Raw genomic sequence first — 18608 nt, forward strand, 5'->3', positions numbered from 1 at the left:
GCAATTTTTAACCAGGAGTTGAGTTCATTGAAAAGCAATGCTTTTCTCCTCTACATCTTCCCCCATTGAAGGATATGTTTCAGAAGGGTTTGCCTATACATTAAGATTGTATCTTAATTTCATGAAAAAAAAAACCAACCTTGTGTATTTTCAAGGCCTCTTGCTCACATGTCAGAAGCACTGAGAGTTACTTTCTTCCAAGAGAAAGTGATGTAATATCTGACTATCTTTAGGATTGCTAGCTGATTAATGACAATTGGCTTCATTGAAAAGCTGTTCCCAATTTCTTAGTACAGTCAAGATAAAGAACATTTTCCCCTAGCAATGTCACACTAGCACAAAAGAGGCCAGTACGTGCTCACAGGGACTTCCCAGGATATGTTCTGCATAGTAGAGAGGGGGCTCATGAAAGGAAGTGGAGTCTGGGGAGTTGAATGTAACACAGAGTTTTCAAGTGTTTTTAAGACTCATGTGCAGTGTTCTCCCTGTAGAATTTTCTATATTGGTTATGAAACCTTCATCTCAGTCCTGCAGAGACCCTGCTCTATTCAAGACTGTGATGAATCCAGGTTCAGATGTGAGTTTATAACAACCAAGGACAGTATTTCCCCATACTCAGTAGCATTTCAACTCTTCCTGAAGTTCCTAAAGCCCTTGAGACAATATCTTATCACATAAATAAAGAAGGAAGAAAAGGGCATTAAAAAGGCAAGTCAGGAAACAATTCCTTCTTAAAACATCATCAAAGAGGGAGGGAGAATGAGGAAGATGGAAGGAAGGAGGGAGAGAAGCAGAGAGGGAGAAAAGGTGGGAAGGAGGTTTCATAGGATTGTATCTTAATTTCCTGAAACTAACTGGGGTTAGATAACACCGTTTCTTCATGTTAAAGAAGTAAAGCAAAGCTATAAAGAAGCTGAGAGAACTGTCTCATGGCCAGGAAGGAATGTGACTGAATCAGCTAAGCAGGTTGCTGATCCTAGAAATGAAGGGTCACAAAACCCATGTCCCCATGACATCACTGACCTGTGGAGAAACTTCACGATTGCTTCTAAATCTGACACTGAACATGTGTTGATGAATTTGTGACTTATACCCTAGTTCTTAGACCCTTTATTGGCAGCTGGAAGGAATCTGACTGCATTATCTGGATGAGTAATTGTTCTCCCCTTTGCTCTATTCCCCTCACCTTTGTCAGAATGTGATAATCGATCTTTCCTTTGATGATGTCCACCTGATGTGTTTGTGTATCGCTAGAGATGCTCTGGTCAATCCAAACCATTACAGCCACGCGCAGGTGCTTTCTCCAGCACCGAGGTATGAGCATTAGGTTTCACTCGGTTATAGTAGGTTAATTTAAAATAGTGTAGCTTCTTGATAGGAGTATTGTATTTTCCTAGGATATTAGCTTTGGTTATAGGTCGAGGGGTTGGTTACCATGTGACAGGAAGAAAAGCAGTATCTCAAAGATATCCACAACCTATTCTCTTGGATTTCTGCAAATGCTACCTTAAATGACAAAAGATGCTTTGTAGACATAATTACCTGAAGCTTATAGAGACAGGGAGGAGAGACTATTCTGTATCTTTTAAGTAAATGCAAGATCATCACAGAATGCAGAGGGACGGGGGACCGTGAAAGTGAAGTGAAAAAAAAATATTACAATGGAAGTAGAGATTAAAGAGAGGGAGACACCTGAAGGCACCATATTCCCGAGCCATTTATCATTTAATGAGCAGAGCCATGAGAAGCTAGAAAGATAATAAAATGAACCTCCTTTAGGTCCTACCGGTGCAGACAGATCTTCACCACCTGAATACAACTCTAGCATGATTGCTTTGAGGCTGCTGACTTCTGGAAGGACAAGAAAATACATTTGTGATTTGTGTGTCATTGTTGGTGGTGGTGATGGTGGGGTGTGTGTGTATGTGTGTGTGTGTGTGTGTGTGTGTGTGTGTGTCTGTGTGTGTGTATGTATGTTTGTTTGTTGGTGTGTCTGTTTGCTCATATGCCAATGTTCAGGTATTTGTGTCAGTGCTTACAAGAGCCAGAGGCTGATGCTGACTGATTTCCTCATTCTTGTTCTTATTTTTTGAGACAAGACCTCTCTACTGTACCTGGAGTTTATCACATTAGTTAGACAAGCTCTGGATATGTGCCAGTTTCTGCCTCTCCAGTGCTAAGATTATAGATGCAGAAACCTGGCCCAGCTTTTTATCTGGGTTCTGGGAATCCAAACACAGCCATCATGCTTTCCCAGCAGACACTTTACAGACTGAGCTATCTTCCCAGCCCCTGCAATTTAAAATAATGAAAACAATGGTAAGTTGTTAAGCAGCAACAGGAAACTATCTTTTTAAATTTTATTTATTTATTCCCTTTCATGGAAAGATCAGCTCTTCTTCCCCTTCCAATACTCCCTCACTAAAGTCCTCCCCACCAATCCACCTTTCCCTTCTCTTTTGAAAAGAGGAAGTCACCCACTGGGTGTCACCCCCACACTAAGGCCCTCACTTCTCCCACTACCCACCCTGACAAACTCCTTCACTACCCCTCAAGCCCAGCACATCAAGTTGCAACTGGGCTAAGCACATCCACTGAGGTCACACAAGGCAGCCCATTTAGGGACATAAGATCCACAGGCAGGCAGGCAGGCAGGCAGGCAGGCAGGCAGGCAGGCAGGCAGGCAGGCAGGCAGGCAGGCAGGCAGACAGACAGGCAGGCAAGCAACAGGCTTAGGAACAGTCCCTGCTCCAGTTGTTGGAGGACTCACATGAAGACCAAGCTGCTCATCTGATACATATGTGTAGGAAGCCTAGATCCAGCCTGTGCTAACTATTTGGTTGGTGATTCAGTCTCTGGGAAGTCCCAAGGTTTCAGGTTATTTGACTGTTGGTTTTCCTGTAAAGTCCCTGTCCTCCTCAGGTTCCTCAATCCTTCTCCCAGATCTTCTATAATGCTCTCCAAGCTCCACTTAATATTTGGGTGAGTCTCTGCATCTTTTTCCACTGTCCACTGGGTAGAACCTTGCAGAGGACAGCTATGTTAGGTTCCTGTCTGAAAGTGTAATACAACATCATTAACAATGTCAGGAGTTGGTTCTTGCCTATGGCATAGGTCTTAATTTGGGGCAGTCATTGGTTTGCCATTCCCTCAGTCTCTGCTCTATCTTTGTCCCTATACATCTTACAGATAGGACACTTTTGAGCCAAAGACTTTGTGGGTGGGATGCTGTCCTCATTCTTCCACTGGGAGCCCTGATACAACTATAGGCACAGTGGTTTCCATGTCTGTTACCAATATTACAACAAACATTGGAGTAAAAATTTATCTTTGAAATGTGACTTTTGTTTCCTTCAAATGCACAACCAGTGGAAGGAAATGTACTACTCCATTTTTAATTTTACAGTGTCTTTGTAGGATTCGCACAATGTCTATACATTTTATATTTTAAAAATAGAAAGGAAAGGATCCCTTCTATTCTTCTAGCCAGACTTTTGGCTATTTTATGAGTTCCTATTTCTATCCCCTTCTTCCAACTCTTCTAACCCTTCTACACACCTCCAACACCAGGCAGGACAGACAGAAGGTTAGAGGGGAAAGGGGACATTGATCTCATTAGACTATTTCTTGCTCATTAGGGGCATAGAGTTCCTGGAGGTAATTTCGATCTTCTTCATCAGAATATTTCCATTCAGCAAAACAATAACCAGCAAAACCATAACCAGTAACAAGAAACCAGAATCCAGCCACTAACAATCATCAATGGCAGCAGCAGCAGAGTCAGCAGCAGTCACCACCTCTCTAGGGGTTCTGGCATTTGTATAGCCTATGAAGGATCCCCAGAATTCCAAATGTAATCTTCAACTGGCAAAATTATACCACCCACCGAGCATGAGACAAATCGTAGTTAGCTGCTATGAGCAATCAGAAACAGCCCCATATACCACACCTAGGATTAAAGGAAAAACATATTCATATAACAATTTTGTGTTTTGGAAGAAACAAAAATTCCCACTACATTTTCTCATTTTTTTATGTCTTGTTAGCAGTATCCACCTAAACATGTACAAAGTGATGCCATATTAAGCTTTTAATTTGTTTCTGATGATTAATATGTTGAGCACCTCTTTATAAACTTGTTGATCATTTATGCATTTAAAAAACTATCTCTTTCATTCTTTTATCCACATTTTTGTATTCTATGTATTTTTATTCTGTGAATCAACTCTTTATGAGAAAAAATAGTTTTGAGGGGAGAGAAATTGGAGAATCATTAATCATGCTAACCAATGATCCTAAAATTTTAGTGGTTTGCTGCCATGATGAATACTTATTTCTTGCTTCCTGACAGGGATCTGTCACCACCTGGTGGCAGTCCTCCAGAAAAGCTATGGCTGAGAATTCAGATTAAATCAGATAGTTTAGCTTCAAGATGAAGCAAAAGAAAAGCAAGATCCTTTGCTATGTTACTCTGAGGTTAAATCTCTCAGAAAATCCAAATTTTCTGATGGACAACCTGATGTAACCATAAAGAGGGAGTTGGTACACACAGCTGCTGCCTATTATATAAATTAACATGTGATTGCATGTTCCTGCCATAAAGGGCTTCAGTGTTTACCACCTAGTCGTATGCCCATTTGCAAGATTATTATTTTACATGACCAATACATTCTTGATATATAGAGAATCATGAGGGCATGTAATAGATCATTTGTAAACAAAATAAAAACAAATTAATGAGTAAGAGATGTATAAAGCAAAAGTGGCACCCCAGGGGGTAGAACTCATGTTTGTAATGGACAGATCAATAACTCTACACCACAAGCTTAATATGATGACAACCAGGTTCATGGGCTTTTATGAGAAATATTCCATAGCTGAAATGAAAAAGTGCAGAGTTGAAAGATTGAATGTAAATGTAATGTGCCAGGATAGAGCTATGGTTGGATAGAACATGGGGAGATCTCTGAAAGTATCCAGCCCTATGATATTTATCCTGGATATTATACATAGAATAAATTATATAGTCAATGCTGTCTCAGAAGCAAGCAAGTATTGTTTCAACATGAACCAAATTCTACAGTAATTTTATTCAAGTTATTTTTAAGGTTTGGAGTCAACTCTAAGCAGAAAGAAAGACATAGGTGTGAATAATTGTCTTCAAAACTTACCTTTGCATTTACTTTTACTGTCTGTCTTCCCTTCATGTAACCTGGCTCCCTGATCTTAGGCTGATTGACATTGTATCTGTTTCATTTGCTGATCACCATCTTATTCATCGCACTTAGCAGAAGGATGACCATTCAGTAAATTCTCAGAAAGCACTTTGAATGAAAATGTATTTAGTTAACCCATTTCACATTATCAGTGTTGGTTATCATTTTGTTTCTGTATGGATCTCACTTATATCTGGGATGGCCTAGAGATCAAGCATGTAACATTGCAGTCATAATGTCTGGATGTGGTTCTAGCTTGGACAATTCTTAGTTCCTGAGATGTCTTTAAATCTCTTGTACCTGTATTCTTACCTGTACAATGCATCACTCACCACATGAGTATGCTATGTGTACTTTTTGGTACGTAGGTAAATACACTTTTACAAATTATGTTTGGGCCATTTTGCCATAATGGAATTGCTAATTTTCTTAGCACTTACTTTTTTTATTTTTTTTCAAGTAGGTGTTTTTTCCTTACAATATATCTTAATTATAACTCCCTTCACTTTTCCCAGTTCCTCTCCATCTTCTCTCTCATCTAGATAAACACCTTTTTTGACTCTCCTTAGGAAAGACTAGGCTTCTAACAGGCAACAACCAAACATAATAAGATGAAATAAAACCATAATATCAAAGTTGGACATGGCAACCCAACAGGAGGAAAAGAGTTCCAAGAGCAGGCACAAGAGACAGAGGTGCATTTGTTCTCATAGGAGGAGCCTGAAAAAATACTAAGCTAATAATTATAATGTATATACCAAGGACCTGGTATAGGCCCATATAGGTCCTGCGTTTGTTGCTCATATGTATGTTGCTAAGTTGATTCAGTGGACCCTGTTCTCCTGGTATGCTCCATCCCCTCTACTTCTTAAATCTTTCCACTTCCTCTTCAGTGGAATTCCCTGATCTTAGAAGGGAAGGTTTTGAAAGAGACCCCCCCCCATCTTAGATTCTCTCTTCTCATAATGTCTGGCTATAGGTCTTTTCTCATCAGTTACTGGAGGAAGTCTCTCTGATGAAGAAGACTGGAGGAGGCATTGATCTATGAGTATAGCAGAACATCTTTGAGAATCATTTTATTGATATTTTTAGACCAGTGGTGTTTGGTTTTACCCTAGTTCTCTGGGCTATCTAAGCTCTAGTCCTTGGTTCCTCAATCAAAGTCAGGTGTGGGTTCCATATCATGGAATGGATGTTAGATTAAATCAGACATTGGTTGGCTACTCCCACAAGCTCTATGCCATTTCCCTAGCATATTTTCCTGGATGACAGATTTATGTCCAAGGTTTTGTGACTGGGATGGTGTACACTTATCTCTTTCAGTAGCCTGCACGGTACCTTCCCACGTGAAACTAGAATATAGAGGAGAGGGCTTGATATAGGCGCTGGCACCACTTCTCCATGTTTAATGAGCTATATGAACTGTATCCCAGCAATGAGGCACTGCTCTCATGTGCAGAGAGTAACCTTTTGTATTAGGAACAGCTTGCCTTATTTGATGATTTCCACAGGACTCTCTTGGCCAACAACTCAATTGAATGTAACCCAGTCTCTCTAGTGGAAGCCTTATCTGCCTACAATATATAGCCATTTCAGATTCCATATCTCTTATTACTATGAGTCTTCATTAGAATCACCTCCACAGAATCAGGAAGTTGCTACTTGTTACTAGGTTTCCACCCCAACACTTCTGAATTCCAGCAGTCTTCCAGTGCAATCATTTCCCTCCATTTCACCAACCCCAGGATACTCCTGTTTTTATCCCATCTGCCCAGTCTGACCATAAAATCTCTCCTATTTATCCTTCCCATTGAGTTCCATGCACATCCTACTTAGACCTCTCCTCTTTACATAACCTCTCTGAGTCTATAGATTGTGGCTTTGTTATCACTTACTTAAGGGTTAGTATCCATTTATATGAATGCATGACATATTTATCTTTCTGGCTTGAGTTACCTAAATGAGTTTTTTTCTAGTTCCACCTATTTGACTGCAAACTTCCTGATGCCATTTTTTTAAACAGTTGAGAAATACTCCATTATACAAATGTTACACATGTTTTATTCATTCTTCTGTCAGGGGATATCTATGCGGTTTCCAATTTATAGCTATTTTGAATAAAGCTACAATGAGCATGGTTGACCAAGTGTCCTTGTGGTAAGGTGGAGCACCCTTTAGATATATGGATAAGAGTGGTATTGATAGATCATGAGGTAGATTGATTCCAACTTTCCGAGGACATACTATATTGATTTTCATAGAGACTCTACAAGTTTATGCTCCCATAATCAAAGAAGGAGTGTTTCCTCTGCTCCACATCTCACAATCTTAGAACTATCACTTATGATTTTGATCATGGCTATTCAACAGGTATCAGAATTTCAAAATAGTTTTAATGTGCATTTCCATGATGACTAAGGTTATTGAACATTTCTTTAAATGTTTGTCAGCCATTTGAAATTCCTCTATTGAAAACTTTCTGTGTAGACTTGTACCCCATTTTTTAAATTAGATTGTGCGATTTCTTCTTATCGAGGTTTTTTTCCCCTGTTTTTTTTTTGAGTTCTTTATGTATGTTGGATGTTAGTCTTCTATTAGATGTGCAATTGGTAAAAACTTTTTCCTATTCTGTGGGTTGCCAATTTGTCTACTTGATAATGTCTTTTGTTTTACAAAAGTTTTTCCAATTCATGATGTTCCATGGATTAATTTTTGTTCTTAGAACATATACTATTGGTATTCTGTTCAAAATGTCTTCTCCTCTGCCAGTACATTCAAGGATATTCCAAACTTGATCATGTTTAGTGCATCTGATTTTATATTGAAATCTTTGATCCACTTAGACTTGAATTTTATAGTTTGACTAGCACCAATGGTTGAAGATGCTTCCTTTTTGTAGTATGAATTTCTTCATTTTTTATCAGGTGTCCATATGTGTATGGGTTTATGTCTGGATCTACATTTCAACTAGATTGATAAAAACATGTGATTTTATTCTAATACCATGTGATTTTTATTACGTTAAATCTGTAACACAACTTGAAATTGGAAATAATGGGACACTCAGTTTTATTGTTCAGGATTCTTTGAGCTATTCTGGATGTCTGTTTGTTTGCTTTTCCAGACGAAGTTGCTAATTGTAATTTCAAGGTCTGTGAATACTTGGCTGGAAATTTGGGGATTGAATTGAATCTGTGTTTGGGGTTAAAATGTTAAGAACTGAAAGATCCTCTTGATGGATTTTTCTTTTGATGAGTATATAGTGTCCCTCCCTACCTCTTTAAGTAAGTTTTGGCTTGAGGTCTATTGACAATCTATGATTCAATGCAATCCCCATCAAAATTCCAACTCAACACTTCATAAAATTAGAGCAATTTGCAGATTCATTTGGAAAAGCAAAAAACCCAGGACAGTGAAAACTATTCTCAATAATACTTTGGGTGGAATCATTATGCCTGACCTCAACCTGTATTACAAAACAATCATGACATTGCCTGTATTTTTATCTTGGCTTCCAGATTTGGAATAATTTTACATCTAGGTACTGTTTTCTCTGTTTGTCTTTGTTGGGTAGATGTTTTGTTCCAGGGTTTGTTTGGTCTCTGGATTTTCAGAGTGTGATGGCTGTGTAGTGTTCAATTTCTTGTGATTGCTATGTGTTGTTCATTTTCCTGGCTTGATCAAATTGTGTATTTACTCTGAATGTCTGTTGATATTGGAGGCTGAGATACTGGGATGAGTTGGGGGAAGGAAGATTAAAGTAGAAGTTCTTTGTAGTCCATTATGGATGAGGTAAGAGAGAAAAGACAGGCCATAGCAGGTGTTCTGCTACAGAGCTGGGATGAGCCAGGGGTTAGGAGTGGTGGAGGAGTGGGTCTCAGGAGCAGTCTGAGGGTTGTGTGTTTGAATTCAACCTACATGTTGCCCTGGAAGAAGTGGGAAAAGTGGCTCTTGTGTTTGCAGGTAATGCCTGCAGGAGTTGGGGTCTTGAACAAAGCAACAATTTGGGAAGGGATAGTCTGTGGGCAAGGGGAAGTAAGGCTATAGCTGGTGTTCTGTTGTAGTGCTAGGAATGAGACTAGGGGATTGGATCTGAGGAAACACAGCTGCTGGGTGTATTAAAGGTCATTGTAAAATAATCATCACATAGTAAATGACATATGAACCTTAAACTAATTCTGAGAAAGGATGTTTTGATGGGATCATATGTTTACTATTATGCCATTCTGGGAAAAGAATTAATAGAGTTACATCCTGGCTTAACCTTATGTGACTTTAAAGGGCAGAACTACATGACATAGAACATTACAAATTGTATGTAAAAGGTTTTTAGAAAAAGAGGTCTTATGAAGAGGTCTCTTAATGTGTTCTGTGAATGTCACAATGAGTATATCCAAAAGGCCTTGTGGTTAGAAGATTGAAACTGAATGACCATATATATGTGCACACCACACACATCACTCAAACACAACACACACATCCCATACACATATACTGCTATATTCACATATTCAACATACACACATACCTCAATGACTCAGCCAAGCTACAAACCCAGTTCAACTAACTCTGATTTTTGTAGAACATCCAGTCAAAAACTTTATTATGCTGCTACTATACATTATGTACACTATTGTCATTTCCTTATACAGTCAGGATTTGGTTAAGTACATAGAGTAGAATTTTAATGAGTTGCATAACACACAAAACATGGTGTCTTTCTTGTGTTACCATTTTATTCTTTATTTTCAGGGAAGCAAATAATACAATTCTATTTCTTCTGTCTCTAGTGGCTTTATGGTCCCAAATTACCCAGACTACACCAAGGCCGTATCTCTATGCCACAGAAATAAATTTGGCAGGCAAAATTTATTATAGCTTGTGGAAAGCATTTGAAGGTTGTAAAACTTTAGTAATAAAATATCTGCTACCCATTGTAGCATTAAAGGGAGCTGGTATAGTTTATGCCCTTGCTGGAAAAAAGAATATTCCCAAACTTGCAGCTTCAGTAAGGTGGGCTAAAATTAATAATCTTAGAATTATAACCTGTATTTCAAATTTTCAAAGTATTTTCAAGCCAACATATGGGGTTTGCTGGTGCTGGTCTTCGGTTGTCCAGTGAGTGGCTATGTTGAATGACATTTTTAGTGAGTTATATACATACCTGGGTTTGACTATGATGAAGAGAATCTTAAGTTGTATTATTTTACTTAAGTGAATCGCCTAGCTTCTTATTGCAAATCACTGTTTCCATTTACTTAACTGTCATGTTGGAATCATTTAATTTATTCTCTTGTCCAGCATTTATTGTGACATAATATATTCCAGATATAATGTTAGCCATTAGAACATAAAGATAAGAAAGAAATAATTCTGTAATTTAAAATCTCAAAGTTTAGTGTAAATAATTTTTCCTTTCAAGGTTTTATATATTATTGAAAATATAGGGGAAAATATTTACTTCTTAGATTCCCTACTCTGTGGCATTTACACTATGATTGCTGAGTATAAACTTTAATTTTACTGACATTTTAAGGTTTCAACTAAAAATTTAGGAGTTTTATTTTTCACTCAAAGGTACGAGAAGAGAATCTTTGATAGGAGATGAAGATACTTTGAACCTGAAAATGATTCAGATTCCAAAATTGAATTCACAAAAATGCAAGTTCCAATATCCTTTTGTTCACAGGTTTAACAATGCACTGTCTGTCTCATAGCAGACATAAAGTAAGTATTTGTTTAGGATTATGCCAATAACATACACCGGATAAAGGGAAGTCTTTTCAAGAGGCGATGGTATGGAAAACACATATATGAATGTACAAAACTAAATTTGAAGGAAGAGTAAAAGTATCATTACTCTTTCATCAGTAAAAACCAAAAGGCCCAAAATGATTTTATTGAGAATGAAAATAAATGAAAGCTTGGTTCTAATTTACCTCATGCACTTGATAAAATTATAGTGAATGCCTAGTATGCATTGGTCTCTTGAGATTATGCTCAATTGTGAACAACAGGGAGAACTTCTTTAGTCCTAGAATATATACTGACAATATCAAATGCTTATCTAATAAATTGGATTACCTATGATTTCAAAATTGACTCAGAATTACCCCACTAATCTTTCTCAATATCCTAAATAAGGATCAGAAATATAATAATCCTTTGAACATTTCAGTACACTGTTCTAACATAAGTAGACTCTTTTCTCTAGATCTTAAGAAAGCACTTGAGTTTAAACAAAAAAAAAATTTTATTTATCCCCAAGAAAGTTCACATGTGACTTCTAGATGCAGAATCAGGATCTTATTTTATATTTATTATTAAATTAAATATTCTTTAATTATTATATTTATTACATAGTGTACTTTGTTCATTTTAATCCCATATTATTCATTCTTATCTCTCTAGCATTGACCCTCTTTTATTTCCAAGCCCTGTACAACTGGATTGGCGATTCTGGTGACCTATATGTGTTCTGAGTGCAGATAAGGAGTTATTTGCTTTATTCTGATTGTAGGACAACTTAATTAAAACTCCTTGACCTCATTTATATTGTTAATGTTATCTTATATCAAAATTGAGTTATTTTGGAAACTTACAATGCTTATTTTTTTATTCATTTATTGAAAGTATTTTTAGGTAGCACTTACTTAATTTACAATTCTCCAGACACTACTATAGATAATCCCTGATGGCATTGTCATGTAACAATACAAATTCTCTTTGATCCTTTCTTTCATATTTAAAAGCCATCCATTGTGAATATCTATACTTTTTTGTACTTGTGTAAATCATCTCAGATTTTAATCATCTTTTATTTATATTCAGTGACTCAATTAAATCTATAAAACTTCAATTCTTGAAAACAACTTCATATACAACTAATGTATAGATTTGATCTCCAATATTTTTACCTGTAAATGTACATATCTTTTACAATTAGCAAATAGTAACCAAGTTTTATATCATATACTGCATATTATAAATCTTCTTCCAATATTAAATAGGAATCTATTTTTGACTTCATAAGATATGGCTATAAAACTACAGTATATAAATGTAAGCAGAGTTGAACCAGCCTTTTCCATGATAGGTTACCCAAACCCAAGTGGTCAGCCTTAAACACATATACATACAAGCAACGCTAGGCGTGCTGGTTGATGCAATTATATATAAACCATATAATTATTGTTATATGTATGTAACATGCATATATACATACATCCATGTATTACAATAATAATTAAAGAAAAAAGGTCATGAAGTTGAACAGGAGTAGAGGCTACACAGGGATGGGTAGAAGTAGAAACGATATGAATACAGCACACGTGAAAGATATTCTCAGTAAAGTCAAATAAATGTTAAAGAGTAATTTCTAGTACATAGAGAGGAACTTCTTTTCTTCCTGGAGTGCATTTCTAAAAATATGAGGAGTGCACATGAGCATGCAGCATTTAAATTCCTCATGAGCATTATGGTGTCTCTTGAAACAGTGTAGAAGTGAATTTTCAATGGTGCTTGACAGGCTGTGTCTACAACCATACTAACAGTGGCATTATCATTCTATTTTGGGAAATAATGCAGATATCATCTTCTCCCAGTGAAGACTAAAGCCTACCCTGGTAGTGGTTTGTAGTTAATAATGTTTATTTTGTGTATACTGTGACTGCTGAAAACAGGATCCTCCTTTATTCTAGAGTAACAAGAATTCTGCTATAATATTGTATCATCTAGAAAGGTCTAAGAAGTTACATTCATGAGATTTCAACAACATGGCTTCCTAAGCAAGACCTGAACAAGGACAACACTCAAAAGCATGCTAAAACAGAGGGGAGAAATCCCAGAAGTCCTCAGTCCTAGACAAAGATCTATAGGCAACTAAAGACTGCTGAGAAGATGCTGAAGAAATGTAGTCTACCATACAGAAGAGTCTCCCCAATTGGCTATCTAATACCATGTGAAATGAGCCTTGAAATCAGACACATACAAGTGACATAATGCAGACGGTGCTGATTATACTTATACATTTAGAATATGGTAATTAGAAATATATGTACACACAATTAAAGAGTGAAGGGTAGGGCATTTGGGGAAGGTTCTTGTAAAGGGTTAGAGAGAAGAAAAGGAAAGAAAAATGATGTAATTTTAAGTTAAAAAATAAAAAAGAACATTCATGTAAATTCCAAAGTCTAACGTTAGAGATACCTTACTGCCTATGTAGTTATAAAAAAAGCACACTATTCAAAGAGCTTGAAAAATCTGGCTGGGTTAAACATCCAGAAAAGGAGCTTCAGACAGAAAACAATTAGCTTTGGTCTTCCCTGAGACAAGAGAATATTGTTGCTTCAAATTTTCTTTTGATTCCGTTTAATTTTACTTCATGGGCAATTATCCTATTAAGTTGACTTCTTTGTTTTGTCATAAGTAATTAAATGCTCAGAGCATGAGATTGCCTACTTGAAGGAGCGAAATTTAGCACCATAAACATTTTTCTTTTCAGAAATATTCAGCCTGCATAGACAGCCATTCTACAAGAACCTGTGCTCCAGATTTTCCTAAGATGGGTTGGGCCTCCAGAGACCCTGAGAGGGAAACTGAGGATGTATGCTGGAGGCTGCTATGCTCATTGTTACTCAAACTCAGCTCAAACATGTGTTAAAAACTTTCCACAGGGCTAGGAATACTCAAGAGAAATGTTTTCTTATGATTTTTGAAATAAATAAAAAAATACATACTTCAGAGAACAAATATATTAAAGAGAAAACATCCCAAGGACTTTGTGGCCAGGTAAAACTGGGTTCAAATTGGAAATTTTCTATTCCTGAGTTGTCTTGAAACAGTCATAAGACCTTCAGCATCTTGAATTATTGATCTCACAATATATACAAATAAGCTGGAGAATTATATGGCAATTGAATGAACTGGTTACACAGAACATAATATATGTCACTATAGTACACTGTAAACCTATCTGTGATGTTTTTTATTAATCATCAGATTGACACGATCTAGAGTCACCTTGGAGATAAAACTCTGAATGTCTGTAAGAGATTATCTAGAGTAAGCTAATTGAAATGGAAATGGCACCACCCCACAGGCTGTGGCCACTGAATGCATAAAACTGAAAACATTATCTAAGCATGAACACCTATTGCTTTCTGTTTCCTGACTGGTGATACATGGTGAACAGCAGTCTCAAACTCCTGCCACCATGCATTCCTCATCATGATGGACTATCCCTCAAATTGTAACCAGAATAAACCTTTCCTTCCTAAAGTTGATTTTGTTAGCTGTTTTGCTGCAGCAAAAATGAGACTACCTAATTCTATCATGCATTGTGGCTTAACTATGATGGCAATGTAGAAATGGCCCCATCACAATTTGCTTTTAAAAAATATTTAGCTTTTGCAACCCACTGATATTAGCTAGGGTTCCCCATGTGGACGTGAATGTGAAGTTATCCACTGTAACAGGGATAACTCATAAGTGGCTTCACCACTGAGAACAATGACTTCACCATTGGCCATTGTTAGTACTTCTGGATGGGGTGGGACCCATGAGCCACTGTTCCACCTATGCATGCATCTATACAGGCTTACTCTTTTACAGACCTTATGGGGGTCTTGTGGGCGCTGTGAGTTCAAGAGGGCCATGGCCATGGTGTGCCCACAAGATGTTTTACATCTCTCTCCCCATTGTGCAATTCTTATATTATTTCCTCTTTATGTAAATGTGTCCCTATACATATTTGCCACAGGTTTGTCAATGTTATGTTTTTCCTTATTAGGGTAATTTTCACACTTCTTTCATTTGGGGTTCTAAATCATCCTTCAATGTAATATAGTCATGGAGTTCATAGATGTTAACATGTCTAAAAGTACACATGTATTGAGTTTGCCTTGATTTAGAAATTCCAAGTGGGAAAGAGAAGACTAATAGCTTCTTCCTTCTAAGAACGTTAACAAAACCACATCATAGAACTTGTGCTGCACAATGGAAAATGTAACAACTCTGTGATGCCAGTAATTGAAAAAGAAGTCTGAGTGTAGGCAGGTAGGTCAGTCCTCTGAGTCTGACAGTTGTAGAAATAACAGAGCTGAGATTCAAAGCCAGGTGTTCTGGGGAGAGTCTGTGTGGTAGTTTGAACGTAAAATGTTCCCATAGGCATTGACATTTGAACTCTTGGTCCCTTGGTAGTGGCACTGTGTGGAGAGGTGGTATGGTATTGCTGAAGCAAGTATATAACTGGGGGTAGGCCTTCCCCTCTCTCTATGATGAGCTTTCAATCCTCTGGAACCATAAGCTCAAACTCTTTCTTCCCTAAGTCATTCTGGTTATAATTTTTACTATAGTCACAGAGGAGTTGGTAATATGACCAATTTTCCTTCTGTACCACATCCTTTTTTCACACACTTGAGGTAAAAACAGTTACTTTGGTAGAGAACCATTCAGCAATGCCAGAGTTCTTCTGCCCTATCTGTTCATGTTTAGAACTGTATTTCCAGGCATTTCAGAGAGTTCATGCTCAATATTTTTAAGGTGAGAAAAGACATCACAAGTGTCTGCGAGAAAAGTACCTCTTTCCTTGAAACTGAATGTCTAATTGAGATTTCACACTTCAGCAGTATTCAAGCTTAATCTTCACTGAACTTAGTAAGATATCATTTCGATCAGGATAACTTCCCATATTATTATATTACTTCCCTGCTATAATTGGATTCCTTGGGCACCACAGGAGTTCTAATTGCTAAGGCAGAGCAATTTCACAATCATCAGCCTGTGGTGTCCATGCTGAAAGCCTTGCAGGAGATTTCACAGAAAGGTTTCTTTTCGTTTGTGGGTGAATCTCAAAAGCTAACATAATCCATTACTTGTCTTCCCATGATTTCCAGAAGGGCTGAGCAATCCTTGCAGTTTTTGACCATCATCTTTTTAAAGGTTGCAGGAATGTACCATATTAGAGACAAATTTAATAATATTGGTGCTGAACCTTTGAAAAGTGGACTGCTTTTGGAATTTAAAAAATGAGATTGCACATTTATAAACCACAATTCTGTCACGATGCAATTTCTCTTTTTGAGGGTTAACTCATATAAACACTGGCTTCCTGAAAATAGATTGCAGGTCTGTTATAGGGCCCTAATGTTTAATCTTCTTAGATTTCAGTTGATGTGGATTAAAGACAATCAGACTCATAGTTGTATTCCCTGGCTCCTGGGACGTTTTTCCCTCTGCTACTTGACTTTTTGTAGTCATTCAAATCCTCTTTTCTTTAGAACCTTCATACATTGGAAATTAAGACAAAAATTTTGTCGTGTTATGTGGGATTCCATATGAAGTGAATTATGGCAAATACAGGAACACACTCCAGGAACTAAAACCCCTTATAAATGCAGATGTTTGTCAGAGAAAATATATCTAGAACAGCTGGCATTTACAATGCCAACTTTGAGCTTCAGCCATCCTATTCATTTCATTTATTTCTTACAGCAACTGGCCCACTGGGAACTATTATTGCTAATGTACAGAAATGAGAAAGCAGAGAACAGAGAAGGAAAGTAGTTTCTCCCAAATCACAAAGCTAATAAGTGGCAGTCTGAATAGAGAGCACATCAATATAGCTTCTATGCGATCAGGATTCAGATGCTGACTTTGATCATCAGAATGAAGGTGTGATGCCTATGCTGAAAGAATGGCCATGCTGTAATGGCTAGAACTTTATCATTTCCAAGATTTATTCACTGAAGCTGTGCCTTGGGATGTACTATATCATTATAGGGCCATCAGAGATGTAATTATTTATAATGAAGTCATGCCATACAACGTGTACTTCTAATCAATATGACACATATCTTCATAAAAATGAGAAGTAGAGAGTCAAACAATACACAAAGAATGGTCTGTGGAAATTGGAGTTGTACTGTGACAGCCAAGGAATTACCAGAAGTTACAAGGGAGGCTTATACAATTCCTTTTTCATGGTCTGTAAGCACCCTGCTTTGCAATTTCTAGTCTCTAGAAGAGAACATTCCTCATCAGGAGACATAGAAAATACCATCTAGCATGGAGAACTTTCATTTCAGAACATGCCTTTCCCAGCTATGTGACCTGAATTAAGCTACTTACATTGACTAATGAAGTGTTCTTGTTAAAGTTGCTCAGTTCATGGCACTTTGTTTGGCAACTGAGGCATGTTCGTGTATATCTATGCACAATTCATGTAAGAAGTAACTCTCTCTGATTTATCTATTCAGACACCTAAAACCACAAAAGAAACAACCTTGTGAGGTTCCATAGTAACAACTGTAGGCAAGCCCAAGGTGACAGGAGTCCATTATTCTCCATTGATCATTATTCTGCACCTTCCTTGGATCCTTTATGAAAGTGGAATGTGGGATCATTTGTGAATTTAGCAATGAGGTGTCTGTTTATGTACACTATTTCTTGGCTTCTATGACACGAAGGCTTTGGATCCTTCTAGTTTCCTTGGTGACCTCTACAATTACCTCATCTCTATATTACAGGGGAACCTAAAAACAATTCTGAGTTCTCACTTTACATATCTCTCCCTAAACCTAGTCCACTCCTGTGCTTTACATGACCCTCTGTGATGATAATTTAGGGAAATATATAGTGAAAATTTCTTTAAAATATTCATTTCCCCTTAGCTCAGAAATAGTACACTGAAGATGACTATCTGGTCTACTCTGTTCCCGAGTTTTCTTATGTGTAAATAAAGGCACAAATGGTTACTTCTTTACAAGTTTGTTTGAAGAAGTTATTTTTTTTCCTTTTTGGTATCTATGCTATATGCCTGTGTATGAGTATTTGTATCTGTGTGTATGTACATGTATATATAGAGGCCAGATGCTGACTTTATCAGTCTCTTTTATCTGATGTACCTCATTGTAGGTTCTGGAAATATGCAAGGTAATGACTACTCAAGTCTATGAATTAATTTCTTTGTCTCCATAAAATATTTAAGAAATACATGCAGACCCCTTAAGCTCCTCCAGTCCTAGGAAGAACAACAATATCAACCAACCAGACCCCTCCCCCAGAGCTCCCAGGGACTAACCCACCAACTAGCCATGGGAGGGACCCATGGCTCCAACAGCATATGTAGTAGAGGATGGCCTTGTTGGACATCAGTGGAAGGAGAGGCCTTTGGTCCTGGGAAGGATCAATGATTCAGTGTAGGGAAATGCCAGGGCAAGAAGGCATGAGAGGATGGGCAGGTGGAGGAGCACCCTCCTAGAAACAGGGGGAGGAAGAATAGGGTCTTTCCAGAGGGGAAACTGGGAAAGGGGTAAAATTTGAAATGTAAATAAATAAAGTATCCAATAAAAATGTATCAAATTAAATAAAAGAAAGAAACCCATGCAGAGG

Source organism: Rattus rattus, chromosome 1 (assembly GCF_011064425.1).
Source record: "Rattus rattus isolate New Zealand chromosome 1, Rrattus_CSIRO_v1, whole genome shotgun sequence".
Taxonomy (NCBI): domain Eukaryota; kingdom Metazoa; phylum Chordata; class Mammalia; order Rodentia; family Muridae; genus Rattus; species Rattus rattus.